Genomic DNA, 18674 nt, shown 5'->3' with positions numbered 1-18674 from the left:
TTCTAATCTGGTCTGACGATGCTTGGCTTTGTAAATCAGCGCCGTTTGGCTCTATTTCTTTGCGGTGGAAAGTTTTATTTTATTTTTTTTCTTATGATGTTGCCAAGCTTTTATGCACCAAAACGCGCCATCGCTCAACATCAGCTTCCCAGAGTTTCCTCTCTCGTCTAACTGAACAACTTTGTGTCTTCTTTTGTTTTTTTAAAAGGTTTGTATAAATGCGGGGAAAATATAGAGCTCTCCACCGCGGGCTACCTGACCTCCCCGGGCTATCCCAGCGCGTACCCGCCCTCCCAGCACTGCGAGTGGTTGATAACCGCCCCTGAGCCGGGCCAGAGGATCCTCATCAACTTCAACCCGCATTTCGATCTGGAGGACAGAGAATGCAAGTAAGAGTTCACTCTCTCTCTCTCTCTCTCTCTCTCTCTCTCTCTCTCTCTCTCTCTCTCTCTCTCTCTCTCTCTCTCTCTCTCTCATTTCTCCACACACCCTCATTTGCTCTCTCTCCTCAATCCTGCCTGGATACAGTGGGAAACTCTGCCACCTATTGGCCAAGGAGGTGCACCTCTTCTCCCAGGGAAGTGGAGGTGTGGGGATGAGATATGGCTTTGAGGTTTGCTGGCAATTACTTCAGAGGAAATTGAGTTTGATAGGTTTTATAATTCATATTTGATAAGGAGGGAGGGCGTCTCATATCCCCCCACCCCCCTCCAAGAGAGGAGACTCTGGTCGCACCAGCTTTTGACGGATGGGAGTTTGCTCATTGTCAGGAACAGAGAAAACTGTGTTGACGTTTCATTTGGTGGGAGAGTTTGCCTGTTGGTGTCTGTCGGGTCCAAATTTGATTTCACAAACAGTTTGAAGTGATGCCGCTGCGTCAGAGTTTCAGCGGACGCTCAGACAGAAACAACGCTTTTATCTGCAGCTGTGCTTGTCTCACCTCATCGTTTGTCATCCGTAAACGGTGCATTTGACGAACAGCCAGCGAATCCGCAAGAATTTTGGTGATTTACTCGTGAAAAAGGCATCCAGCTCGTCGAATGATCTGGATATCTGCTGCTTTTCATTGTTAAGGGACGGTATTTGGGTTTGGTTTAGACAAAACAAGCAAGTGATGCCGGCATCATGGATCGTAGCAGCTTGTTATGACATTTTATGACTAAACAGTCTCGAAGAGTCATGAAAAATAGCCGTGCAGCCTTGTTTCTGTCTCTCTATCAGAGGTTTGCGGGAATCGCTTTGCATCATAAAAGAAAACTTGCATGTTACCAACAGACTCTAGGAATCATTCCTGCACATGACTGATGGCGCTTTTCTGTGCATCACTCTGCAGAACCCGTAAACAACCCCCCACCACCACCACCACCACCACCATCCCTCCTTTTTGACACAGAAACACACTTGTTTGTTTGCGTGCGTCCGCACAACAGCCCGTGTGTTGCTCTCTCTCTTCCATAAATAAGTCTGTTTTTATGTCGGGCCCCTCTTGTCTTTTTTTAAAAGCTCCATAAATGGCTCCTGTGTAAATCACGACCCGCCGTCCGGGCTCTGTCTCGCAGATGGGGTCCTCCAGTACTATTGGATCATGTTTCACCGCCGAGGGACTAATAAACCATTAGCGCTCGGGATAGATAGTGGATATCATGTGTCTTTCGGGTGGACTGCACACCTTCTCCTTCTACCCCCGTCTTCAAAAGCTGATTCTGCAATGGCTTTATTTCGTATGGTAACCCAGGGAGCAGTATAAGTATGCAATAATGCCGTTTAAGTGCTTAATGAAATGTCATAAATCCGGGTGATAAAACTGTTCGACAGCGGTTGGCACTGTAGTACACCACCAGCCAAGCGTTATTGTCAACCTAAATTACTTTTTCCCAGGTTAATGTGCAGGAATAAGGCCGTTGTAATGTAAAATATTAGGGTTTCATCAGGGTTTATCATGAGCTAATCGTTTTCGTATTAACTTGTGGGAGCAGATAGGCTCCTGGCGCCTGGCAAAGATCCAGCCTGGTGCTGAGGTCGTGTGTCTGATTGCAGTCGGGAACGTTTCCACATTAAGACTGTGACAAACAGCCTGACCACCCTGCAGCAGCAGCCCTCAACGTGGCACTGGGCCGTTCTCTCAGGGGGCCCCCGGCTTTGCTCGATTGATTTCGTTATTTGTTGTGTGAGTTTGTGTTGGAAACGATGATGTGGTGCAGCTCGTAGCTCTCTGACTTGGCAGAAACGGTGTTGTTTTTGGGAACGAGTCAAACGCTCGAAACGTGGCCGTCGAGGAGGGGGGGGGGTGGCGGACGGGGCCTCGAGCCTTTGGCGAGGCCGCAGTCCCTCTTAAAAAATTTCCTGAGATGATATCGCAGAGTTTTCATTTTGCTGACGGATGGCACGGTGTCAGCTCCGTGGTGTGAGACTGCACTCTGGACTGGAAATGTTTTAATATAAATTTAAAGTCTTAAAGGTTGCACTTTTGGACAGCAAGCATCTGCTGTGCTGAACTGTAATCAGGATCCAAATCTTCTATCTTATTTAGCCCGCGACCATGGCAGGGATAACCAACATTAGACTCACTTAACTCCCGGAGATGGAGACCAGAGAGTAGATGTACCGGGACATGTGCCACGACTCAAAAATGATACTGACTCGAGAACCTCACAGGAATGTCCATGGACTTTTATCGGTGCTATTCTGGGGGGACCGGTTCTTCCCGGAGTGGACACAAGACTTCTCTTCACGTCACGGTGGACTTCCACTCTGGCAGACCTGGTGGTAGACTGGTTCTTCTTTGTAACTTTAAGTGCTTGAATCTTCTTGAAGGCTGTTTGTCGGACAACATAAGACATTTGAATGCATCATTATGAGATTGCGCAAGTCAAAAACTAAAAGTAATTTGATTAGTAATTAATACACACCGATCAGCCACAACATAAAAACCAGGACAGGAGAAGTAGATAACATTTAAACCATTTTGTGATAATTCAATGTTCTGCTGGGAAACTTTTGGACCTGGCATTCATTGGTGTGGATGTTACTTAGACATGTAGCACCCACCTAGACCAGACCAGGCACCCCCACCCCATAGCAATGACACTCCCCTGCAGGATGCAGCCTGACACAGACACACACACAAAAACACTTTAGGAACAACTAAAAAAAACATGAAGAACATCACAAGGTGTTGACCTGGGCTCCTAATTCACTAGATCCCAAACTGATCAAGTATCTGTGGGATGATACAAAGGCCCCCACTAACAACATTGTGTTTCCAGACACCACAGGACACTCTCAGAAGGCCCATGTCCATTCTCTGATGAGTCACAACTGTTTTGGAGGCACAAGGGAGACACAATATTAGGAAGGTGGTCATAATGTAATGCCTGATCGGTGTATATAAACTCAACTAAAGCTGCAACAAACTACTGGTATATTTAAGTTTTTCATTATTAAATGACTTTTTTCTCAGAGAACTTTAATTTGCCTAAAAGCTGCTCAACACGAGTAAAGATAAAACACAACGTGAGTGTTTTATCCTTCATAGCTACAGTGCTTGTTTAAAATGTCTTGTTCTCAGTCTCGCAATTTGCTCCAAATACATTCTCCTAATTTAAATTCACCGTTGGGATACGTACCTACTCATCTCCTCCATCATTAGACAGCGTGCCGCTGCTTGCCCGTTTCTCCCGGTCGCGTACCGTAATTAAGTTTTTGGACCAAAACGGAACAAACATGTTCCTGTAGCTGTAAAGCGTGCCTGCAGTTTACAAGAAAAACATAGCTCTGGCATCCGCGAGCAAACGCCGGCTACATATCCGACATCTGTGTCACAAAATATCTCCCCCGTGCAACCTCACGACCCGAGGCCTGTAATTACGATCCCTAATTACAGCATTTTTAAAAATACATATTTGTCAGCCAGGAAGTGTTTTTTTTTTTTTTTTCCTACTGGATGAAGAAAGACACTTGGGAGGAGTTTTGTACTAAAATTACATCAGAGCGGAAACAATGACTTTATTACATAAAGCACTGGAGTGTAGGTTTATGTTATCTCTGACTGTGATTTGCTCAATTTTGAAAAAAACATGACATCTTTGTAGATGAACTCTGAGGTTAAGTAGATGAGTCAGTGGTTCACGAAGCCGTCATAAGCTTATGGATAACAGTCAGCCTGGGTGATAGCTCCGACGACGACCTTTTACTTCCACAAACTCTCAAGTGGCAAATTCTGCGCTCGGCGAACAGACGAGAAGCAGTAACACTTTCCTTCAGACGCATTAAGATCCGCCGGCTCGGGCCTCCGCAGCCAATCTGGAGCGGCACCAGAACAAGTCTTGTCTCGCGTCCACGTCTGAAATAGCCGACACAGTGAATCCCCGCGGAGCTCGGTAAAATAGAGCAGAGGCAGAGGGTGAGGAACATGCGTCGGTGGCCGGATAATTTGGGACATCTTTTTAGGAGCTGGCTGAACTTGTTTCCTCCTACACGAGGCTGTGCTGGCACAGTCTGCACCTCGCGCACACACACAGGCAGCACAAACTTTCCGTCGCTTACAGTACAGTACGCTTGGTGTGCACGTAGCTACAGTACAGACACTTGGCAGACTCTCCAGCACACAGTCATACCGACGCTCAAGAGGGAAAGTCCACCTTTTCTACGTCCCTTTAGGTGATGAATATTAGATTTAGAGATCAGATGGCCAAACCCATGATGCACACTCATATAAACAAAGGAAAAAGGAATAAAAATAACACATGGGAGAAACATGTGAGTATCTATGGAAAGAATGGTGTTCGCCTATCTGACCTTCGGCCGTTTGCTGATTAGTTTTTCCTGCATGTCATCACGTCGCTGCATTATTTGGATGGCTGTCAGGGGTATTGTAGACAATTGAGCATGTTGAATCACAGGGGGAAAGAGTCGGTCGGAGAGATCACTCTGACTGGCTTGGGATAGGGATCAAATCCATGGGCCGACTGGGCCTTTCTGTGTAGAGTTTGCATGTTCTCCCTGTGTCTGCGTGGGTTCTCTCCAGGTACTCCAGCTTCCTCCCACCGTCCAAAGACGTGCTGGTTAGGTGTGAGTGTGAATGGTTGTCCTGTGATAGACTGGAGACCTGTCCAGGGTGTACCCCGCCTCTGGCCCCAATGACAGCTGGGATAGGCTCCAGCCCCTCCCGCAACCCTTCACAGGAGAAATGGTTACAGAAGATGAATGAATGAATGAATGAATGAATGATCGGCGTCATTCAGGACTGGCCAGCTCTGTACCCATAGCTCCTCCTAGCCTCCCAGCTAATATTAGCGCTTCTGGTTTTGCCTTTTTTAAATGACAAACACAGACTACTGCAACCTGCTGGTATGAAGAGTTATTTCCTTTCAGGCAGGTTCAAAACATATTGGCTGTAGTCTTTGCGGTGTGTTCAAGTGACCTTCATTGGTAGTTCTAGTTTAGTTGGTCCCTACTTTAAGATTAATTTAGGGTTTTCCTTTAGTCAGCCATTAAAACACACCGTTTATAATCGGGGAACTTTATGACACAAATCGATGAAAATCAAATTACAGTAGACGGTTGCACAGTCTTGAGGGAACAGAGGAATCCAAAATACAGGAATCCTCTCCTTCCTATCCTATTAGCTGTGTCAGCACACATGACTATTGCTGTGTCCAGTGCTAATTCACATGTTAGGTTCTTGTTCTGGTTGTCTTTATCTCTTCATCACACTGTCACGGATCCAAGGGATTACCGTATGTTCAGCATGATTTTGATGCAGATGTTTTGGTTTGATTCTTCTTATGATCAAACCAAAAACACTGAGTCTGCACTGGACTCAATAAACTGTGGGTATAAAACCCACCAAGTGTAAATGAGGTTGGTTGAGGAAAAGTGGGTACAGCTGAGGAGATAATTACGGCAGTTCATCACAGAATAACCACAGTGTCTGGACCACCCCGTGATAACAAATAAAAAAGTATCTGAGGATTTTTCTTCCTTTCTCCTCTGAGCACTCTCTCTCTCTTCCCAGCATCACACTTTATATTTGCGGCATCTTGACATTTCAGGGACATAAACAGTTGAGCTCTTCATCCTAAAGAGGAGAAGCTGGTGGGAAACTAAAAGAGAAATACAGGGGGGATGCTATAAATTCCTCCAGACTGTCACGGAAAGGACCGGTTGCACTTAACGGCAACGTCCCGAGGCAAAGAGCTCCACGATTAGACAAAAATTTTCCCCAAGCGGAGACACACGGTCACAGGACCGACGCCTGGAGGAGTCACATGAATGGAAACACTCACTCGGAGGGTGTTTGTGTGCATGTGTCTGGTGGCCTTAAAGAACTGGATCAGGAGAGGCTGAAGCATTTCAAATGTCATAACATTATGACCACCTTCCTAATATGTGTAGGTCCCCCTTGTGCCTCCGAAACAGTTGTGACTCATCAGAGAACGGACAAGGGCCTTCTGAGGGTGTCCTGAGGTGTCTGGCAACAGAATGTTGTTAGTGGGGGGCCTTTGGGTCCAATAGGTTGGGGGAAGGGGCACAGATACTTGATCAGTTTGGAATCTAGTGAATTTGGAGGCCAGGTCAACACCTTGTGCTCTTCTTCCCATGTCAGTCTGGCTGCTGCCGTCAAGGAGTATCATTGCTATGGGGTGGGGGTGCCTGGTCTGGTCTAGGTGGGTGCTACATGTCTAAGTAACATCGACACCAATGAAAGCCAGGTCCAAAAGTTTCCCAGCAGAACATGGAATCGTCACAAGATGATCAAAGTTATTCTTCTGGTCATAATGTTGTGGCTGATCGGTGTAAATATGTAATGGGCCAATGTATTGACTGATCGGATAAAAGGGTGACAGCATGAATGGATAAAATATGGATGTATTTATTGATGGTTAATGGATAAGCAGCTCGTAGATCAATCAGTTGTTTGATGGATAAATTGATGAAGAACTAAATGATGGATCCTGGATAATACTGGCACTGTAGATGACTGCATAAAAAACAGATAGATGGACTCATGGACGAATGGTAGAATGGACGGAAGTCAATAGACAAATGGAAGATTATAAATCTGGACCGATGCCTTCAACTGATGGTTGAATCTGTCGATGGATAGCGAATAGATGGACGGACGGACTAATGGCCGAATGGCTCTGAATAGATGATGGATGAGTCTTAGAGATGGACGGCAACATGGTGGATTGCTGAACAATAACATGAATTGATGTCAGAATGAAACGATGAATCATGAATGGTTGAATTATTTGGCAATGCATGAATGGATGTTCGAAATTATGGCTTTAAAGACGACAAGATGGATCGTTTGATAGATCATGGCAGGACACACTCGGAGGGAGAAAGAATGGATTATTGTGCGATAATGGGAAGGATGTCAAGATGGAGAAAGATGCATCGACGGATTGATTTATCGACGATGGTTGGTAGATTGTTAATATTGTCATTAGATTATGCTTGGCTGAATTACTTGGCAATGGATGAATGATGGATGTAAAGATGACGGGATGAATCGCATGATGGATAGTTTGATCGTTTATGGGTTGGACAGATGAGTGAGTGAACAGATGGCTGAAAGAAGAGCAGGGCTGATGAACTGATGGATGAATGAATGGGTTAAATGGATGACAGGTAGCCGGAGAACGAAGAGATTGTTGGGTGATGATGTCTAGACAATCAGTCTGCCCATCCACAAGCAATAAATCCATCGGATAGATGGATTCTGAATAATGGATGGATGGATAAATGGCAGGGAAGATAAAGAAATCAGCAGAATGGTGAAGGGATGGCAGGATATGAATGCTTCAGTGGATAGAAAATTCAGAGAATGATTAAGTGGATGAATACATTTCTAGATGACTGATGAAAGATTGACAGGATGAATGGATTGGAGGGTGGTTGCTGCATATATATATCAGTTGGATAAACTTGCCGTGGGTTGTTTAGTCTTGTGTTTGTGCCGTGTCACCATATTGTCTTACTTGTCAGCCTTTTATGTGTGGCTTTAGACCGAGGCGTTGCTTCACCCGTGGTCCTGCGCTCAACATTCAGCCTGACGTTTGCATTTTCAGAGAAAAATAAAAGAGTCCCCTCCAGATGGTTGTGTTTTCCAGTTCCACAAAACAGGAAGGCTAAATGTGCTGCTGTCACAGAACGATTAGCCTGTGGCCGGCATCCAAGGGAATTTGAGGCGCGAGGCCTTCAAGAAATAATTTAGTTGTTTGTTCTGTGTTGTGCTGCGACGTGTTTCTTCTATTTGTGACGGTGATGTATAGGAGAACCACGAGAATTAGGTCATGAATGATCCGTGTTTGTCTTCCTGTTTGTAGTCTGAATGAGCGATTGTAGTGTCGTTGTAGTGCTCAGACTCGGAGGTTAAAACATTTGAAATAGAGATGAAAAAATAAAAGAACAACAAGACTGATCTCCGAGATGAAGAGTCAACAAAATAAGAAAGAGCGGAAGAGAAAAATAACAGAGGGCGGCTAAAAAGAGAGATCAGACGGCTGCCCAAACAGACTCAGAGAGGCTTCAGGCTGGTTGTCATGGTCGGTCTAATCCTGACCTCGGTGACGGACCTCTCGCTGTTTCTCCTCCTCCTCCAGCCTCAGGCTAATCTGTCACTTGTTTCATCCACTCTCCTCTTGCTCCATCACTTTCTTTTTCTCTGCCCGTCATCATGCTCTCTCTCTCTCTCTCTCTCTCTGAACTCCATGTTCAACTGTTTCATGTTTTCACCCTACTTTCTTTCTTGTGCTCGTCACACGCTCTCCGTCTACTAGATCATAATTAATGATGGTGACTTTTACACTATATCCCCCGCGGGTTGTGAAACTGTAGCTTGACATTTCACTTGTTTATATCTGAATGCCATTTGCAACAGCTAAGGATGCAACAAAAGCTAAAATGTGATGTAAGAATATTGACATGGCTAACATGTTAGCATACCCACTGAGAAGGCGGAGAACAACATTATCATTAACTTGTAGTCCTGTTTCTGACGGCCTTAGTGTCAATAAACACTCTCCCCTTTAACTAAACTTAACAAATACATCTCTTTAGCTGCCAGATGTTCCTCTTTGTTCCCCAGCTAGCTGCTACATTTGTCTCTTAGCCTTTGGTACTAGACACGTAGCTTACTCTGTGTTTATCTTTTAGCTAGCTTTCAAAGTTCAACTAAATGTAGCCAAGGATGTATAAAAAATGCTGGAAAGTACTCTAATGGCCTTAACATATTAACATGGCTAAACTCCTGAAGACAAATATAACTCTTTAGTTGACAAATCTTCTGCTGTGTTCACCAGCTAGTTGCTACATTTGTATCTTAGCCGTTGTTAGCGGTTGGGTAGCTTACAGCAGGATTATCAGACTCTTTTAAGCTGAATTAAGCTAAGCAATGTTAAACCAAAATGGGAGACTGAACCAAATCTGTATTGTAATGAACATGATGAACTTTCCTGCTGTAAACATTTGCAATGCCCCCAACGCTATTGCTATCATCATAAAACCGGTTTTAGTTAGCAATTAGCCGCTAGAGTAGCTAGTAAATTTAAGCTAACATCACAAAAATAGCTGAATGGAAGACTTTTTAATTTTTATTTCAACAATAAGCAATGCATTTTAGCATTCAAATGTAAGCTAGCAGCAAGTTTGATCTGAAAACAAAACTGTACTTTGAACTCAACATGTTGAACTTTCCTGACCTAAACACTTGCAATTCCTCCTGCTGTTTCTATCATTACGAAAACAGTATCAGTTAGCTGTTAACTAACATTTTATTGTGTGTTTCTACATTAAGCAATAGGTTGTAAATGTCATATTATGTATTCTAAGAGAGTTCTACAACATCCGGCATTAAATATATCTCAGTTATAATTAAGACCTTCTGTAATTTATCCAGTATTCAAGCTAAAACGCTGAACTAGCTCCATTAAAGTTTCTGTTAAAACCTCGAAATGAACTTTTAGCCTTCATTTGATTTATGTCAGTAATGAAATTGACAAATACTGCCCATAAACACACAGATAGACATATTCAAACAGTTTGAAAGAGTTTCTTTGATAGCTTTGTTTTGAAAGAAAGGTTAAAAGGCTGCTTGGTGCTGAAAATTTAGAGTTTACTTAGCGGCAAATAGAATTATTGACTTCCACCATGTATATTGTAGGTCAGAGTCAGAACAGAGAACAAACACTGGCAAACAAACGGACTTTCACCAGCAGACTCTCGTCTTTCAGCAGCGGAGATTTGTTTAATCTGCGGAAGGGTGAACTCTGAATTCGGCCATTGTTTCTCTTATATAAGTGAATATTGTTTGGATTTGCTTTTCTAAACAATTATGGCAGCAAACTCTGTGACTCACCTCGCACATACGGGAACACTGATGCACACGTACTGTGCCGAGACATGAAACAATAGCACACATGCCTTGCACACACAAACAAACGTCACACTCAGGACCACAGATGCCATAATTTGCTGCGAATGTAGTCGGACCTACAGTAAATTCCCTTCTCGTCCGCAAATCTGCACACTAAAACACGCTCACACTTTCACACACAAACGAAAACACATGTCAGATTAGAGCCTTAATGAGCAGATTAACAAGGAGAGAGTTTGGCAGGGGGAGAAAAAGGAAGAGGGGGGGCTGCAGTCAGAAACACAGCTGCAATCCTGGGATTTAAAGAATACACTCGCTGATGCGGTCCAGATGTCGACAACACACAGTCCCATGCACGACAAAGGGGCATCCGTCAGAGTAATCAGTTGGATTTCACAGTGACGATAAAGCTTGTTTTTGCATCTTATTAAGCTGTTATTTAATCTTGCGTCAAAGCTCAACGTGTTTATATCCACAGCAGACATTTGTTATAACCATGAACATGACAGATGTTCATAAATACATGATATGATGGATTGCCGGATTGGCTGGTTGAGGAGGTTTGCTGTGTTTACCCAAAGAGGCGTCACATTTTGGATTATATTTAATGTGGTGACGGCTACTGTTATATTTTATGAGGGATTAGCTTTAGACTTTAGCCACATATCAAGTCTGTTGTAGGGATCACAAAACACGATTAAGATTAGCTTTGTTTACATGGACACTTAGAGGGTTGGTGTAAACCTCTAATAATCTGTTCAATAGGGAAATATTAGCTCCTAATAACCATGCAAACAATGGAATAAATCCAATCTTTCTGACCACGTTTGCTCCACCTGGCGTAAACTCCATTTTGATCATCTTCTTCCATTGAATAAACTCAATGTTGTAGAGAAAGTTGGAGCGAAAATCTGGTGTATTTCCGGCAAATTTGATGCTCCACGGCGAGCAGAACATGTCAAGAAACTTTGTTGTGATTATTTTGGGGCATGTAAACACATATGTCTGATCAGATCGTATTATTTAATGACCATGTAAACAGTTGGACAGGTTGCCACATAAAGGGTTAGGGTTAGGGTTAAACTCCCTTTAGAGAGGTGTAGATGGAGTGTCGGCTGACAAAGGCCCTTTTTCTTCCCAAATCTCTCAGGTACGGGCCCAGGACTTTTCCCTTTCTCTGGATTCAGTAAATATGCAAGATATTTCTCTTTATTTTACCAGAGTTTTGTTCTTGCAGCACATGGAAATCTGCTTTGTATTTTATATTTTCTCAGGACTGAGGTTCTGCAGGGTCCTGTAAAAACAACCTTTAAATTGACTCTATTATATGAATTAAAAATGTGTTGGTTTTATTACGGTGAAGCAGTAAACATGAACCAATTTAGGAAGAAACAGAGAGAAGCCTCGACCTACTTCTTTCCGTGTCAAATGCCTAAAAACCCAGCCGACCTACATGTGTCAGCGTGTCCCAAAAGTCACAAGACATCACTCATACTTCAAGTAATCAAATCTCAACGACCGTGACTGATCTCCGCTCCCCCACGATTCAGCTCCAGTTCCAAATTTAAAAAGCTCCATGAAAACAAGATGTCGAGGCCGGAGAGCGGGTCAGTGTCAGGATACGAGGGTTGGAGGTCAGTCGGAGGGTCGAACTGTGTTTTGAACAGGGAGGATGAGCAGCCTGGGACGCTTTGTCCTTCTTAAATGTGCGTGACGGGAAAAAACGGCACCCGGTGGAGTCAAACTGGTCATTCAGTAGCAGGATGGACAATAAAGTCTTTCTATTTCTCAGCTTGTGGGGGATTGTGTTGTATCTGTCTGGGAAGAAACGCCCAAGGGTGACCTCCAGCATGTAGAGGCATTTGGTAGAAGATACTTGCTACAGGCAGACGATAAAGAGATTAATATGTGGGATACAGAGATACATGAACAATATAAAACAAAATATGCATTCAGCAGACGTGAATCAGTTTGACACTTTATCTGAAAGCAAAACCAGAGGCATTTATTTAGATACGAGTTTGTGAAGCCTTGTGATATTAACTCTTCAGAACGTTGGAGTGACTCTGTGTCATGAGCTCTTTGTGATTTTGAATCAGGCTGCTGGGAAAAAAAAAAAAAAGTAAACTCAGCATGTCTTAAAGGAAATGAGCATATTAGTCAGCCCTAAGTTATGAAAGCAAAGACAGCACTATTATCAGCGCGTCACCAAAATATTATGCACCGTAGTGTTGAGCACATTATGATGAGGGATAATAGAAAGTTGTTACCAAAGGAGAACCGTCACATTTTCTCCAGTATAAATTAAAACATGTAACGCGATTCGCTCTCTTTGTAGCTGACGGTTGGTCGCTAGTTGACCATTCCAAGCTCTGGTTGCCTAGGTAACCCTGTTGTATACTCCATATATTTCATAATATTTCCAAGTGAAACGACTAGCTTATTGCTAGCTCTTCTTGCCACAACTGCTCTCTACTTCAAAACAAAAATACAGTCAAGACATCGCCGCTCCATCTGGGTTCACTAATCACAATCTATGTTTAACGCTGTAGCTGACGTGCACCTCTCCAGAAATGTACCTACGCGTGGCAGCGACGTAGTACGCAAGAGAGTTGTGATTGGTCCGCTTGGTAGTAGCGTGTTTCCACTTTAGTATTTCCGGCTGCTTCTTCATCTCCACAATTTTCAAATTGATTGTTTTGGATCAATAAAGATTGAACACATCGAGGAAAGGTTAACTGAGGAGGTTCGGAAACATTAGTACGACTCGTCTTCGGTGAAATTTCGGCAAAATTTCACCAAAATTCGCCATTGTCGAAAGTAAAGCAGGAACTAGAAACAAAAATGAACCCGACTGGCAAAAAAAGACACAGCGGCAACTAGCGTTTGGGTGGCGTTGTTACAGAGTGAGCCAAGTATAAATGGCTTGCATCGACGTAGGCTACTTACGAAGGCTAAGCCCGCAGAACCTTAAATGAGCCTTAAGCGAAGACTGCTATCGTGGTTTCCTTGGAGTCAGTGTTTGGGGAACTTTGCGTCATAATTCAATCAACTGTATCAGTGGCTCACATTGGTTGACGGCTGATGGTGCGTTCACATTACCAGCGACAAAAGCTACAACTCTGACGCGTCACCATATACTAGTTGCACAGAGTTGTTGCACGTCTCGCCCTACATGTAGCTAAGTGTCGAACATCAGCCTGCCGCTTCATATCTCCAGCTTCTATTGAATATTGTAGCTTGACGCTCTGTCACTGTTGAGATTAACTGAACTTGGTTCCATCCACCCAATTTTTTTTCATCATTTCATTATGACATGGCGTCTTGTCGCCACATCGCTGCTGGTTCCTGTGTTTACGGCCCTTTAGTCTCAAATCGGAGCATTTATTTTTTACCCACATTTAATGTTTGATGGCTAAATCAGAGAAAATGTCTCATACACTTGAATTAATCATCAAAACTTCTCACTGTAATGTTACAGCATTAGCATGTTAGCTCCAGAAACAGTCATCAACCAAAGCGTGTTTATGCTTTCATTGCTGAAAAGCTAATTCTCCAAATGGGCTAATCTCCATATAACTTGGTTTATTTTTCAAATCTTAGTCGTTAAGTCCCAACAGCATCAACCAGTCCTGCACAGCAACATTTTTCTCTCGTAATGAAGACGGTTTCTCAGCCTCCAACTGTTTGCTCTTTATCGCTCTGTCTGACTCCCTCCCTGTTTGTCAGCTTGCCGCTCACATTCTGAAACTCTGCTGGAGTTTCTATACTTGCATCTGAACAGAGCTGGGTAATTAGTGTCACATGTGTTTTTTATTTTTGGGGAGGGGGGGGTACAGCGAGGCGGTAACTCTCCGTCCATGCAAATGAACTTGTCGACAGCCGCGACGTGTCAAAATGCAGTGGAAGTGACACGGTGTTTATTGCTTTGCCCTAAACTCTCTTCAGAGAGGTGAGGATGGAGTGTCGGCTGACAAAGGGCCTTTTTCCTCCCAAATCTCTCAGGTACGGGCTCAGGAGTTTTCCCTTACTCTCGATTCAGACTCGGAAACGCCCCTCTGTGTTTATTTTAGTCTAAAGTTACCCAGGCGTGCTCAGGATGTTGTGAAGCTGATTCAGCGTTGACACGTTTTCTGCGCACGAAGGAAGAACTCGCACCAACAAAACCCCGAAAACTGAATCTCGTCTTGTTCTTCCATTAAAAAAAAAAAAAAAAGAAAGTAGTAAGACTTTTTTTTTTGAGGCGGCACGGAGAAACTTTTCTACTCTGAAGTACAAAAATGTCGACTTTCAACTTTTCCGCTTTGAACACCAATGAGTTTGCACCAAATCTCATTTCATCCTTCAGGGTCCCTAAACAGCCTGTCTGAGAGTGGGGGTGAAGAAAAAAAAAAATAAATAAATAAATAAATGGCGTTCTCTTTCCCTCTTCTGTCGGATTAAGGCTTCCTAAATGAGAACAAATTCCACCTCCTCCTCGCCTCCGTTTTAATTTCCCAGCAGGATTGCGCTGCCGTGGCTTTGTGTCTGCACGGCCGAGGTGAAGGATGAGGATATTCTTACTTTGGCTGCTTGGCCCAATTTATTTTTTTCTTTCGGGGCAGAGGAGGGACTTTTTTTTTTTTTTTTTTTTTTATGTGGCTGTATGGGTATGATCCCTCTGGCTTTAATAGGATTTGCTTGAATATGTTTTTCTCTGTGTTCTTTGTCACGATACTGCAGATACCCAGAGCTTTAGAAGAATTTATCAGTTGCGGTATCTGGGAAACGGCCATCGGGGCAATTTAAACGTGCGTGGGTGACTTTTAGTGAAAAGCTATTATTTCTGCACATATTTACATATTTATGTGTGAGTTAAGAGTGTGTAGGTTTCATTGTGGGACCAGTTTTTGTGGAAGGTGACTTTGCGTTTAAATATTTAAGTTATATTTATTGCAAGCTGCGTACTACTACTAAATCACTTGTGTTATACGCTTAAATAAAATAAACTTCTCAGATATTCTCCTCTAATTTAAAACTTGTGCACACTACCAGATTTGGAAATAACACCACGCCGGAGGATTTGACGCTGAATGCAACGCCTCATGTGAGGTCAATGCGAAGCAGATGTTAAGCTAAACCGAGACAACGTGCTGTAAGGTCATAACTCCGAGAGACAAAATAAAGATTTTTACTGTTGCTTATCTATCAACAGGAGTGTGCTAGCTAGCGTTAGCCGAGGGGCACGTTCATCATCTGCTCCGTGTCGGTGCGACCTTATCCACAATCAGGCAGTTGCTATTATTAGCGTTCAGGCTACAGGAAGGTTTAAAATCCCACCCAATTTTGAAATCAGGTTGCTTCAAACACACTACTCTTCTCTCTAATCTAAATTTAGATTATCCTGCCAGATCAGAGAGCACTGAGCGCGCCACCTTATCTGATCCCATGCAGAAGCTGATGTAAACTAAACGGAGACTGTTGAGCAACAACTTGCAATATTTATCTGATCCACACTGCAAGCCGGTTTGCCAAATTCCCATCAAACCCAAAAGACGTAGGGGGGAAAGCTTCTGCTTCTTCTTTGGGCTAATATCGTCTCACTGGTTACTAACGCAACCGTCCTGGTTTTAAATCCTAAATATCAAACTTGTTTGGCATTAATCGAGGTGACAGCAATGAGTCTGCAGGAGGTTCAAGAGCGGACACAACGGCCCAAACATCTGGTAGACTGGGTCCAGCGTTGGAGAAAGAGTCTAGGTTAGGTGGAGGCGAAGATTTATCTTGCACAGCGTCTCCTTACTTGTCGGTATCACCAAATTCTGGTAAAATATCAAAGTTGCTGGTAGATTTTAGATGCAAAATAATGATTTACTACTGAGCCGCTGCTGCATTTCAGCTCGTATCTGCCGGCGGCTGGTCTCTGGAGACATGTGAGTGTTTTTAATTAGTAACAGAATAATCACTATCTCTGAAAACCCTTCTTGATTGTGTGTTGAACAGGAGTTTATATGTCAAACTGCAATCTCCCAGAAGCTACAACAGACCAGAAGAGATTTGAGCTGTCCTGAATTCAGTATCTTAAGCCCTGATACACTATATTATTTAAAAAAAAAAAAAAACATGTTTATGTTGTGGGACGGCACAGTGGTGTGGTGGTTAGCACTGATGCCTCACTGCAAGAAGGTTCTGGGTTTGAATCCAGGCCGACTGGGGCCTCCACTGTGTGAAGTTTGCATGTTCTCCCTGTGTCTGCATGGGTTCTCTCCAGGTACTCCAGCTTCCTCCCACCATCCAAAGACATGCTCCTTAGGTTCATTGGTGCTTGGTTGGTGTAGATCATGTTCTTTGTGTGCATTAATTCAACACTACACATACACTATATTACCAAAAGTATTCGCTCACCCATTCAAATGATCAGAATCAGGTGTTCTAATCACTTGGCCTGGCCCCAGGTGTATAAATTCAAGCACTCAGGCATGCAGACTGTGAAACAAGACATTTGTGAAAGAATGGGCCGCTCTCAGGAGCTCAGTGAATTCCAGCGTGGAACTGTCATAGGATGCCACTTGTGCAACAAATCCAGTCGTGAAATTTCCTCGCTCCTAAATATTCCACAGTCAACTGTCAGCTCTATTATAACAAAATGGAAGCGTTTGGGAAAAACAGCAACTCAGCCACGAAGTGGTAGGCCACGTAAAGTGACGGAGAGGGGTCAGCGGATGCTGAAGCGCATAGTGCAAAGAGGTCGCCGACTTTCTGCACAGTCAATTGCTACAGAGCTACAAACTTCATGTGACCTTCAGATTAGCCCAAGTACAGTACGCAGAGAGCTTCATGGAATGGGTTTCCATGGCCGAGCAGCTGCAGCCAAGCCACACATCACCAAGTGCAATGCAAGGCGTCGGATGCAATGGTGTAAAGCACGCCGCCACTGGCCTCTAGAGCAGTGGAGACGCGTTCTCTGGAGTGATGAATCACGCTTTTCCATCTGGCAATCTGATGGACGAGTCTGGGTTTGGAGGTTGCCAGGAGAACGGTACATTTCAGATTGCATTGTGCCAACTGTGAAATTTGGTGGAGGAGGAATTATGGTATGGGGTTGTTTTTCAGGAGTTGGGCTTGGCCCCTTAGTTCCAGTGAAAGGAACATTGAATGCTTCAGGATACCAAAACATTTTGGACAATTCCATGCTCCCAACCTTGTGGGAACAGTTTGGAGCGGGCCCCTTCCTCTTCCAACATGACTGTGCACCAGTGCACAAAGCAAGGTCCATAAAGACGTGGATGACAGAGTCTGGTGTGGATGAACTTGACTGGCCTGCACAGAGTCCTGACCTGAACCCGATAGAACACCTTTGGGATGAATTAGAGCGGAGACTGAGAGCCAGGCCTTCTCGACCAACATCAGTGTGTGACCTCACCAATGCGCTTTTGGAAGAATGGTCAAAAATTCCTATAAACACTCTCCTCAACCTTGTGGACAGTCTTCCCAGAAGAGTTGAAGCTGTAATAGCTGCAAAAGGTGGACCGACATCATATTGAATTCTATGAGTTAGGAATGGGATGGCACTTCAGTTCATAGAATGAGTAAAGGCAGGTGAGCGAATACTTTTGGTAATATAGTGTATTTCCCCTTAAAACAGAAGAAAATAAAGTACAAATAGTTCAGTGTTGCACTAAAACACACTGCTTGAATAAATTCTCATTTACATTCAAGTAGTGGTGCAGATTTGGTGAGTCATCAGAAGTTCTTCTAGATTTTATCTTCATTACTTAATGAAAAATAAACTTCTCAGTCCTTACTTTTTGTTCCCATAGTTCCCTCAGTTATTCAGTGGCTTCAAATTAAAGGAAACTACTGGAAAAGAAAACACGATTAGCTGAGAACGCGACAGTCATTACCCCGCTCACAAACACATATTTGCGTAAATACTCACATGCGCACACGAGTCATTTCTCTCCGACTGACTAACAGCATTGTTGGTGAATAGTGAGTGAGTAAGACGGTGATCAGGAGATGAGTTTTTGGTGAACACGGGGGAGGTAAGAAAAATGGAGGGATGGACTGGTATGTGTGTGTGTGTGTGTGATGGCAGGTGGCATCATAGTGTGTTTCCTGCTCATATTCTCAGATAACAAAACACACACACACACACTACACATGTGCCATCTGCAGCCTCCCAGCGGAGCCCGGAACGTGACTGGTCAGGCCGAGTTTGTCTGCGGTAAAACACAGGAAGCGCTCGTGTGTTACGAAATCTGAACATTGTAGCCCTCGGCGTCCCTCGTGTGTGTTTCCGTGTCTGTGT

At 43.7% G+C, this 18674-nt stretch overlaps 1 protein-coding gene across 1 annotated transcript in view; it reads left to right on the top strand.

Moving 5' to 3' along the window:
• The first annotated feature begins 287 nt into the window (after window positions 1-287).
• The window catches only part of LOC311489118 (neuropilin-1a-like), a 79504-nt gene continuing 61117 nt past the window's right edge, over window positions 288-18674 (top strand). Inside the window, exon 1 of the mRNA XM_084546064.1 lies at window positions 288-389. The gene's annotated coding sequence lies outside the window, so the exon portion shown is untranslated. The remainder of the gene's footprint in view (window positions 390-18674) is intronic.

This window comes from Chelon labrosus, assembly GCF_963514085.1.
Source record: "Chelon labrosus genome assembly, chromosome: 6".
In the NCBI taxonomy this organism is placed as follows: domain Eukaryota; kingdom Metazoa; phylum Chordata; class Actinopteri; order Mugiliformes; family Mugilidae; genus Chelon; species Chelon labrosus.
The sequence above is the reverse complement of the archived record's forward strand: the minus strand, read 5'-3'. Positions and strand labels throughout refer to the sequence as shown.